Here is a 10,564-nt window from a genome sequence, read left to right as displayed (position 1 = left end):
TCAGTATAAGGTTTAACTCGCATCCAGCGAGTGACCTACACATGCGCACTAACCTAAACGCGCAGCTCGCTTTAAAAGCTCAGTGTCCCTTTAATCTGCGGATCAGCGCGCTGACGTCAGCGGACCCCCTGGGCCACGCGCTCCCATTGGCTGGCGTTGACGTCAGCGGCGTTTTTTTTCGCCTGAACCATGACCTCATCCTCAGTTCATTATAGTGCCTAAGTGCACCTTCTGTTTTCCCGGCTGTCTAATATCTGCCATCGGCCAGAGGCGACACGGAGGAGTGAGGAGGTTCTGATGGTGACAGCAGTCCGGACTCATGACTAGTATACACTATAGTGTACACTAGTGACGTCTGCCATGGAGAGCAGCTGAGACAGACGGGAGCAGACCGGAGGTGAGCGCGCGCTGTGGAAGAGGCGGACGGATACTTGAGAGCGTTATTTGATGAGAGTAGTTTTGGGATGGACGGACTGGCGCGAGTCTAGCACCAGTGTCTGGTCTGGATGAGGGCAGCCGTGTGCCTCACTGACGAATGGATTATCAGTCGGTCTGCATTTATTTGTGCTCATGCATAATAATTACAGGGTTATACTGCAGCATGATGTACACGGAGTCTGGGAGCTTTGTCATTACTACATTTGATTTACATTAAGGATTTCCTGTGCATATGATTATTTATTTATTTACATGAAGCATTAATAACACCAATAACAACAACCCTTTTAATATGTATTTATAAGTAACAATAAACATTATTATTCATTATTTATAGATATTAACATTATATTTTAATGTGTGTGATATATTGTTTATTTTGATCATTTATTATAGGTTGAGCAGTAATATGTTGCTATTATTGTCCTTAATAATAATACAACATTTGATATTAACAGGAATAATGAAATAACAACAGTAAATATTTATTTTTAATATTTTGCAGTTGTATTAATAACAAGAAAATCGTTGAATTGTTACATATATAAAATATAATGAATAAACCGTATGATATCTGTTTTGATCATTCATCATATACATTCATTTTATACACTTTTTACTTTTTTTATACAATAAAAAGAACAATATTTTGTTTTTGTTAAATAATATTTGTTAAATTGTGTGTATATATATATATATATATATATATATATATATATATATATATATATATATATATATATATATATATATATATATATATCTTTTGATCATATTGAATTGATTTTAACATGAATCAATCATTTTATAAAACATTATATATATATATATATATATATATATATATATATATATATATATATATAATTATGTATTAATAATAAATACAATCTTTGAATTATTATAATCAATATTAGCATTATTGTATTATATAAAATAATAATGTTATTCATCTTGATCAGTATTATTAACGTTAACAATAATATTTGTTATTGTTATTAGTTGTAATATAATAAAAAATAATATAATATATTACAATGTATTATTTTATATTTACATATTTATTTTCCCCATTAATTTCTATTAGCAATAAACAATAATAAAATAACAACAACTATTTATTTTTTGCCTTTTTTTTTTTTTTTCAAAATAATCAATAGATTCTAATTTTTAATATCAGATATTAACATGATATACAATATATAATGCATTTCAATGTATACATTCTCTAGTATATAAATAATCATTATTATTTCATAAAGAGTATCATAATGCATAGATAGGTAGATCGATTTGTAAATAAAATAATTAGGGGAAAATATAGCTATTCATTAAACGCAGAATCAGTCTCTTCAGTGGCATATTGCAGCATGAATCCTAAGACAGGTGTGGAGACGGATGTGACGGTTCAGGGTAATAGTGTGTGTTACTCTGACCCTGTCCAGAGCATTAATCTCTGGTTGTCAGCGTTCAGACCCCTGCAGAGCCGAGCCCCTGATGAGAGTTACAACGGATAGAGAACCAGGGGGCTTGCCTGATCTTACTGAGATCTTGAGCGTTTTCTTACAATGGTTATGATTTAAGTGAGCGCACGGGGAGATGGAAAACTTTGAAAATATTACTATATACTGATGCATTCATTAAACTAAACCTTCTTGTGTCATAATGAAAAGGACAGATCGGCCCATGTTTAACAAATCCTGTTCATCACAACAGATGATATCACTGCAACAATGATTAACAAATGCACGCAGGCTCAGACAGAACAATGCTCTGCATCAGCGTTCGTATGGCACAGCGTCCAAATAAGTGATGTCATCCGTACAGTTAATGGATAACCTGGATTAAGATATTTTGCTTTCCTTTTTCCTCCATTCAGCGATGTTTGTTCGGCAGCTGTTCAGGTGCAGTCTGTCATTAAAAAGCAAACGCTGTCACTTTAAATAGAGATGTGTTTCTCTTTGTTTGGCTTTCATGCCCTGAAAAACATTGCTTTAAGATTTAAGGCCCATACACAACAGGAACGATAGCTATAACTATATCTATTTCAGCGTCCACGCCAATGGGCGGTAATGTTTTGTTTATTTTAATCAGTTTTGTCGTCTGCTGCTTTAAATGTTCGAACTCTTTGAATTCCGTTGGATTCTGATTGGCTGACAGTGTTTTTATCGTTTATCTGGAAAAAACAAATTGTTCGGAAAGTGATTCTAGCGATATGGTTCCTCTGTGTCGTTCACATTATAGTTATGGTGAGAATCTCCTTATTGTAATTGATTTAGGGGGTGTTTACACGACACTGTTTTCAACTAGAAACAGAAAACATTAGTGATGCACCGAAATGAAAATTCTGCGCCGAAACCGAAAATTTAGGATGCACTTGGCCGAAAACCGAAACTGAAGCCGAAAATGGCTTCTTTTAAAAACGTATATATATATTGCATTTAATGGATCTGAATTGAAAAATCACAATATAATAATCAAACTTTTATTAACAGTTACATAACAAAACATAAAATATTTTTAACAATAAATATAAATAATAATTATTCTTCAAGTTTTATGTTCCATCAAATAAAATAGTTTTTTAAAATCCACAATTTTGGAGATTTTGCAGAACAAATGCTACATATTGCAACTTTGGTGTCCTCTCATATAGGGCTGTCACTTTTGTGAAAAAAAAATCCTGTTCGATTTTTGAGACATAGGCAAAGTGTTCATTGAATCGTTAGTAAATTGCCTATATTTGGCGTTGATCCGTTTTTCAACGCCAAATATAGGCAAATCCACCGACAACTAAACAGGCATTAGGGCGAACGTAAAGAGGGCGCTTGAGACGCGCACAAGTCAGCAATGTGGACTGCCATAACATCAATGAAAAACATTACTGAAGGCTACATTGATATTATGCACTAATAGGCTCTGTGTGTGTGTGTGTGTGTGTGTGTGTGTGTGTGTCAGAACCTGCAGTTGCTGTGTGACGCGCGTTCGCTGCAAGCGTATAGTGACGAGCTGGACGCGCTCCGAGAGAAGGCCGTTAAAATCGATTCCCTATTTTCGTTTTCGAAACTTGTGTTGGTTGGTCCGATCGATTGTGCAGCTTTTGTGACAAGCTTTTTTTGATTGTGACAGCCCTTTGACATGCTTAATCTTTGATAGGCAGACGCGTGATAACAGCTCGACCGTGAGTGAAACCTTAGCGCTTGTGCACGGATGGGAGGGGCGGTTGACATTCATTTTCGGTTTACGTTTTCGGCTGTTTTTTTATTTCGGCCCGAAACCGATAATGCCATTTCGGCCGAAAATTTTCGGCGGCCGAAATTTCGGTGCACCCCTAGAAAACATTTTATTGGTTTTGGGCGTCTATATACACGACAACAGCGTTTTAGGGACCTGAAAGCGCAAACTTTTGAAAACGGATGTGCAAATTTTTGAAAATGATACCATTATCACCTTCGTGTAAACTACAAAAACATGTATTTGTGAAAACAAGGACATCATGCGTGTGTGTGTTACGTGTTCAGTCTATAGGAATGCGTATGTGTGCAGGCGCGTAGTGTTTCTTTACAAAGTGACGTCGCCAACTACTGGCATGAATAATACAACAGGTTTTTTTTGTATTGTTCGCGGATCCGGTGAAAAACATTGTCTGTTCGTAGGGCTGGGCGATATATCTAACGAAATGAACATGCGCATCTAATCAGTAAAGCCGGTTCCCTGATTACGGCTAAATCATCATCACCTGCTTTCAAATGGAGTGGCATTTAATAGACAGAGCCGTAGATCACTGACAAGCTACGCAATATCGTGTTCATTATCCCATATGAATCGCCTTTGATAATGAACGCGATATTGCGTAGCTTGTCAGTGATCTATGGCTCTGTCTATTAAATGCCACTCCATTTGAAAGCAGGTGATGGCGATTTAGCGGTAATCAGGGAACCAGATTTACTGACTAGATGCGCATGATCATATCATTAGATATATCGCCCAGCCCTATCTGTATGTAAAACTGTTCAAAAACGCAAAGGAAAAACATTTCCATTTATATTACAGTTGTGTTGTGCATTTTAACGTTACCGTCCTAGGTATGAACGTGCCTTTACTTTGAAACAGTTTTTACTCAGAAATTGCTAATAAATTTCAAAGTAATAGTTTTCAAGTAGAAAAACTGAAATAGTATTTTCTTGCGAAATATACTCCAGTAATCTTTTATTCACAACCCGTGTTATTTTAGCATCAGTGAGATACTATTAGTTTTTATTGTTACATTTTGTTTTCATTTTAGTATTAGTTAATTTGATGTTTTTTTAGTAGTATATTTATATATATAGACTAGTTTTTATTAATTTAATTTCCGTTTTAAATGTATTCCGTTTTATTATTATTATTAGAAATGTTGCCTATTTCGATTAATGTTTATTTTATTTCAAGTAATGAAAATTGGTTCTATATAATATCCCTCTTTACAACTTCAAAAAATACTTTTTTTTCTTCTCTTCTCTTCTCTTCTTTTTTTTTTTTTTTTACAGTTTCAGTGAAAAAACTAAACAAAAACCTCTTTCTACTAGATTTCTTTGGTTGAATTTCCCGACGTGCATCTCTGAAGTAGTATCAATTCCTAGTAAATCAATAGAACAGATGTTTGGAGTGTTTCTTCCTTTGGTACGTGAGACGACAGCCTCTGCATCCTCTCCTCTCGCCCGGTAACTTTTTTCTCCTTTACCGTTTTTAGATTCAGTTTCCATGGCGACAGCATAATCTCGCTCTGTCTTCTCAGCAGCACTTGCACCTCTGTTTATGCCTGTGTTTTCGAGGAACTACAGTATCTAGAGTACATAGATGCATGAATGCAACTGAAATAAAATCTGCCACACCTCGTCATCTCAGAAAATGCACGACAGGTGTGAATACTAAATAATAGTGCATACTAATCCTGTTCTCGAGAGAACACACACCTTCTCTAGATGTCAAACTGCAGTGCACAACACCCCCCCCCCCCCCCACCACCCCCTGCTACTGGAGTTGTCAAGCAGAAGGAACGCCATTAGACACATGCAGCGTCAGCCTTGTTATGCTCTGACGTGTCTCCACTTCACCGCCGACTTCTCCATCTCATACTGTGGTCCACAGGGGGGCTGTTGTCGTGTTATCGATCGGCCGATTGCAGGAGAGGTTACAGAGGGGATTCTGTTCTCCAAGGTGCGGCTGAACATCCTTCCTGTGGAGCGATCAGAGAGAGTCAAGGATGGTGGGGAGGTCGGGGTCTGCATGTGCTTGTGTTCTGGTGAGACGTGGGTTATGGTTTCTTATGGTGACTGGGAATGTGATCAAAACAAAGGCGTCCATGTTGGGATGCTGCTGGTCGCGTGAGGCTGGTCCTCTGGCAGCGTCGCTCGTACTGCGCTGGGTTTGTTTATGTGGACGTGATGGGAAGATGAGCCGTTTTATTATGAAACTGATGGATGATTATTTGATTTGCAGTTTTTGTTTGAGTTTATGTCCTCAAACATGCTGCTGGAATGCTTGTTTTTTTATGTTTTATAGAGCAAAAGTGCTTTATGTAGAATATGGGGTTATTTATATATGTGTAGATGTTTGCTTGAGTGTGTGTGTCTCTGTCTCTCTCTGGTGATTTCGGCATGGCGCTGCAGATATCTCAGCATCGCAGCATCACCCTCCCTCAGTGCAGCAGCAGTGAGAACGAGAGATAGATGCAAAGATAAAGTGTGAAAGTTTGAAGCAGCCAACAGTCAAGGTTATTATTGTCAAGAAAACTATTACAAAGACGAAAATGAGCAGTAAAGCAAATATTTTCGTTAAGTCAAATAAAAACAAACATGTTTGCAAGCAAGCAAATGTTTTCTTTTTTTGTTAAGCAAAATAGAAGCAAGAACTAAAACTATAAATGTGTTTTAAAATACAAATAAGAAATGGAATTAAAATGTTTTTGTTTTCTTCATTAGTTTTTTTTTTGTCTTTTTATTGTTGAGTAAAATAAAAACAAATATTTGCAAGTTTCTTTTTTATATTTCTTTCTTAATGTTTTTGTTGTTTCATGTTTAAAAACACTTGCAATTCAACAAAAACTAAAAAATGTGTGCTAAAATGATTTAATTTTGTCATTTTTATTGAGTAAAAGAAAAACCCAACACACAATATGTTTTTGAGTGAAAAAATAAATAAAAAGAAAAAACTAAAAAGTGTGCTAAAATAAAAAAACAACAACAATTTCAGCATTTTTTTTACTTATTTTATTTTTATTGATTAAAACAAAACCAAAACAACAATTTAAAAAAAAAAAAAAAAAAAAAACATTTTTAATTGAATGAAAATTAAACAAAATAAAATGCACTAAAATGCAATCAAAAACACAATAAAACTGGATTAAAGTTTTCATTTATTTTTTCTTCATAGTTTTTTTTTACATTGTATTGTTGTTAATTAAAATAAAACCGACAAAAATAAAAAGTAAATGTTCACTATATAAGAATTTGTTTTTACCGAATTTAATCAAACTCAAAGAAAAATAGGCTACAAATTATCTTTTTTTAGTCAATATTGGATGGACTGATTCAGGCTAATCTCCCCAGCCGACTGTTTAATTCTATTGTATTGTGCATTCTGTCAAAAAGAGCCAGCCGTTTAGAAAATAAGCGACTGTCTCATGATCATGTAAAACAACAGCCACGGTGCACATTTCATTATTAATATTATATAATTCACTCACCCTGATGTCATTTAAAACCTACGTTCTTCTGTGGAACATAAAGTACGATAATCTGAATAATCGGTTCCGGTTTGGTTCCAAACATTCTTCAAAATATCTTTTTTTTGTGTTTCACAGAAAAAAGGAAGTCACAAGGGTGAGTAAATGTTGACAGAACTTTCATTTTTGGGTGAACTGTCCCGTTAAGTGTTGTTTGAGGTAAAAGGAACAATTGGTGGTGTTGAGTTACAAGAAATAAAACCTAATATTAATACTGAACAAAAAATAAATAAATGAAACAAATACAAATTATTTAAAGAAGATACAGATGTAATAAAAACTACTTTTGAACCATTAAAACTACTTAAAAGACAACAATAATTTAAAATAAAAATACAAGCTATATAACATTAAAGCTAGTTAAAGGTACAGGTTGTAGGACCTGCCACTAGAGGGCGCACTCTCAAAACAATAACAATCGCGTGGTTTGATGACGCTAAGAAGGAATGAGGAATGATGGGATTTGTTGTCTTCTACCCAACCGCTGACGGCCATCAATCAGACGGAAGGATAAATCATGGATTTAACGCGAGTTCAATGATTTGCGCGAGTAGATTACATACAAAGTCAATGCAAAGACGCGAACAGACTATGGATCAGACGCATCCTGGCGCGGGCCTAGAGACGCAATGCCTGCGTGTATGCCCCATAATACTAATCTTGTTGATCGTTATAATAGCATATGTTTTCTGTAAAGATACGAATCAAAACAACTCACCTGTCGAGTAAAACACAAGCGAGATCGGCATCTCTTTCTAGTTGAAGTTTGTCGCGAAGCTACTTCCGCATTTGTGCAGGACACTGTTGTCATGTGGTTTCTACGTCAGTAAAGGCGGTAACAAAGGGTAACTAACGTCATTGACAGGCGACTGCACTGCCCCGTGTCACTGTTTAGAAGGGGAATTTTCTCATGATTTACAAGTAGTTGAAAACATAAGAGATATTGTTAGTAATCAGCTGGACAAAATATATAACACTAGCCTAGTGGTTTTTGGATATTTTACTGCAAATATCTTACAAATTGTACCTTTAAATTTCCAAATCTTTGCTTACTGGCATTGTTAAAGAAAAGAGCTTATCTTGATCATCTGCTAAACCTTAGCCACAGTCTTGGTTATCATCATTTTCTAACACGCTCTGTTGAAGTGAGGAATCTCAATACATGAAAGCCTTCTAGCAAAGGCATCAAAACTAAGAGACTTTGTCATAGAGTGACACGTTTGTCCGGTTGGAGGAGAAAGGTTACCTCTTTCCACTTTCACTTTTGGTGCGGTTACCCTTCCATTAGTAAGACAGAGGAGGAGGGAACCAGCCAACGCCGTGGTTTATTTATGACTAGTGTGGCGGAGCGCAGAGTATGACTCGCATGAGCAATTTGCACTTTGGTGATCTACTATGATATTTGTATGCGTTTTCACTTTTTTACAATGACAACCATAGCTCTGTCTAAATAAAATCATAATGCCAAATCTGTTTGTCTGTGGAACACAAAAGAAGATTTTGGACCCCATTCACTTTTATTGAACAGCTGCAACATTCTTCAAAATATTTTCTTTTGTGTTCCACAGAAGAAAGTCATTCTGAGGGCGAATAAATGACAGAATTTGAATTTGTGTGTGAACAATCTTTTGGAATGAAACCGTTTTGTTATAGTAACTACGGTAAAGCATTCTTTTTACCTGTGTTTTATGTTTTTCTGCAAGAAAGGCTTTCTCTTCATAAGATTTCATGGATATTTGAACCCTCTGCATATATTCAATATTTCCCTCATCCTCGATTGGCTCTTGGTTTAGTCTTTTGCTCTGCATAATGTAATGTTTGGAGATTGAAGCATTCGGAAGGTCACTGCATACTCAAGCAGTTCCTGCTCTTTCAGGCCTGATCAAAACATCGCCCCACTCATCCAGCCATAAATCGCTCGCCCTCCTTCACACATGCCTTCCTCCAACACAGACACACATACACTCAATATATAAAACTGTGTTCAGTCTGCCAAGTGGAATATTTAGGCTAAATGTGCTTCTGCAATAACTAGATTATTGAAAAGACTATATATATGAGTCTTGCAGCCGAGGCTATAAATGGCACATTTTTTCCAGACTTGTTACATAATCTGTATTGGTTCAGTTTCCTAACGTCACATCCTCTCTGGCTGAAATGTAAACTGGGTCAGTATGAAATGGCTCACATATTTCCGATCAAGATTTGCTGAGGTAGAATCAGTATTGCCATTCATAAAAAACATAACCAATAAATAAATATGAGCCTGAAATATGTCGGTGCGGAAATGATTTTCACTCAGAAATTGCTAGTTAATTTTTAAACTAAAACTGAAATAGTATATTGTTGTAAAATGTAGTCCAAAAATCTTTATTTATAACTTTATTCATAAAGAATACTAAAATACATTAAACAGAAGGATTTTATTTTTGCCTTGAATGTAGACTCTGATGCTAATAATGCCATTTAAAAGAGGAAATAAACAGCAGTTGTGCCATATTATTAAATTGTGCTGGATTTTATTTTTTCTTCGAAAAATAATATTACTCAGAAAACAATTTTGAAGAAATCAACCCTGAATCAAATGTACAGTTTTGAACTAAAGCACAAAAAAAAAAACTCTTATATAGGTTCTTATATTGCTCTTTTATAGTATTTCACATTGTTATTCATGAACCCCCCCCCCCCCCCCCCCCCAAAAAAAAAAAGGTGTCAGGTGTTATAAACACAAGTAGACAACTTTATCAAATTATTAGTTATCCAGCTCTATTAATTAGCATAGCAGATGTGTTTACAGTACATTTTAAGCTAGCATTTGAGGTCCATTTTTGCATTGGTCCGTTTATTTTGTTTTTGGACAAGTAAGAATGGCTGTCATGGTCACTGGCGATATATGAGAGGAGGCACTTGATGAATTTATTGAAGATTTAGCTGTGACAGCAGATGCTGCTCGGGCTGCAGCTGGCTTTCATGCTCCCTGACGCAGGTGGCTTTAAGGCGAGAAACATATGCAAATGCAGACGTGAATGCATGGCCAGTGAATTGCAAGTGCGCTACATAAAGAGTGTTTTTGCATTACTGTGGCCATAACAAACCTCAATACTCAAGGAAACAATAAAGTTAGCTTTAAATGTTTGTGCCATTAATCTACATGTTATTATTCAGACTGCTAGCTATAAACAGGTCATTTAATTAAGCAGGCTTCTCGTCCCACTGTTGCTCAGCAATGACAGTAGTTGGTCTGAAAGAGAAAAATGACTTTACATTAGATGTTTACATTAGTTTACAATAATGCATGTTATCAATGCTGAGAATGCAGCACATACTTTGTTAAGAGTTGTAGGTCTGACAGATTTCATA

At 35.6% G+C, this 10,564-nt stretch overlaps 1 protein-coding gene across 4 annotated transcripts in view; it reads left to right on the top strand.

Annotated features, from left to right (window-relative positions):
- The first annotated feature begins 202 nt into the window (after positions 1-202).
- Positions 203-10,564, top strand: part of LOC132133666 (dual specificity protein phosphatase 8-like) — a 50,587-nt gene continuing 40,225 nt past the window's right edge. Inside the window, exon 1 of one of the 4 annotated variants that reach the window (XM_059546563.1) lies at positions 203-397. The gene's annotated coding sequence lies outside the window, so the exon portion shown is untranslated. Of the gene's footprint in view, positions 398-5,497; positions 5,723-10,058; positions 10,324-10,564 lie in introns of those variants that run through there. The other 3 variants (XM_059546566.1, XM_059546565.1, XM_059546564.1) reach the window with 3 other exon arrangements.

The sequence above is a fragment of the Carassius carassius genome, chromosome 50, assembly GCF_963082965.1.
Source record: "Carassius carassius chromosome 50, fCarCar2.1, whole genome shotgun sequence".
In the NCBI taxonomy this organism is placed as follows: domain Eukaryota; kingdom Metazoa; phylum Chordata; class Actinopteri; order Cypriniformes; family Cyprinidae; genus Carassius; species Carassius carassius.
The sequence above is the reverse complement of the archived record's forward strand: the minus strand, read 5'-3'. Positions and strand labels throughout refer to the sequence as shown.